The sequence below is a fragment of the Solanum tuberosum genome, unplaced genomic scaffold (assembly GCF_000226075.1).
Source record: "Solanum tuberosum cultivar DM 1-3 516 R44 unplaced genomic scaffold, SolTub_3.0 scf00079, whole genome shotgun sequence".
Taxonomy (NCBI): domain Eukaryota; kingdom Viridiplantae; phylum Streptophyta; class Magnoliopsida; order Solanales; family Solanaceae; genus Solanum; species Solanum tuberosum.
In genome coordinates this window covers 821,289-822,402 of record NW_006239004.1, presented here as the reverse complement: position 1 = coordinate 822,402, position 1,114 = coordinate 821,289, and positions in this window count along the sequence as shown.

The following is a 1,114-nucleotide window of genomic DNA, read 5'->3' as shown; positions in this document are numbered from 1 at the left end:
GAGGCAACCCAAGATGTACAATCTAGCCAACGAGAGGATATAGTTTTTTTTAGAGGTTTGCTTGGTTTGATTTCCTCCCTGTATTAAATTTGATGGCTGTTTCAGTTTTGTACTAGTGTTGGCTAGAATTAGAATAGGGTCTGTGTCTAAAAAGTGTCTAGAAAATGTAAAAAGAATAGTCTATTGGTTGCTATATGTGCAGGTACACCTCGAAAAATCTGCAGAAAATGGTCTGGTGCAGAGGTCTACGGAGCCCATCGACAGTCCGTCGTTTAACTCACGGACCGTGGATGGTGTCCGTAGATCCCAGGTAAGCTTCCAAATTTTTCTGAAGTTATAAGTGTATGAGTGATCTACGGTCCTGATATACGGACAGTAGATCGATTCACAGACCGTAGCCGGGGTCTCGTGAGTCCATACCTCAGACTGTCTGACCCGACCCGGATTCCCTCATTTAAAAACCCCATTGGTTTTTAACCACTCCCATTCCTTCCATTACTCCCAAAACCGTTTCTAACATTCCCTAACCTCCCCAAATCACTCCATAACTCCTCCATCATATCATTCCTTCCATAATTCCCCAACTTCCTTTCCATTCTAAATACAAACCATCCCATAATCTAACAAAAAGGGTCCGGTGTTTGGTCAGTAACGAAGAGGTGACTACTTGGTCTTGCTAAGCGTAGTGTCATCACGCAATCACCCCACTCCTCGTTGCTTGTAAGGTAATAGACTTTCCCTTCACTTTGAAGTTCGATTCATAGATTGAATATAGAAAGTCGGGAGTTGGGTCGTGACCTTGGGTAATTGTTAGATGAAATTGCATGATAAACTTGACTAGTACAATGCCCTTGGAACGATAGATAGTGATTGTGTAGCATTATTGTATGTGATCGTAATAACTATATGCTAGTTTCGACTTAGGGTTCCACAACTAGTCTAAATTATTTGGTATAATAATCGGTCGGAATCTTAAGAATGAAGAACTAGCATAATTTAATGTTGTAAATGCATGATGAGATTGTGTGAATGTTGGAAACTCAGGCTAAAAATGTAGGATACCTGGCACAGATGGCATCCACGATACCCCGTCTACGAAACGTAGATCCATCTA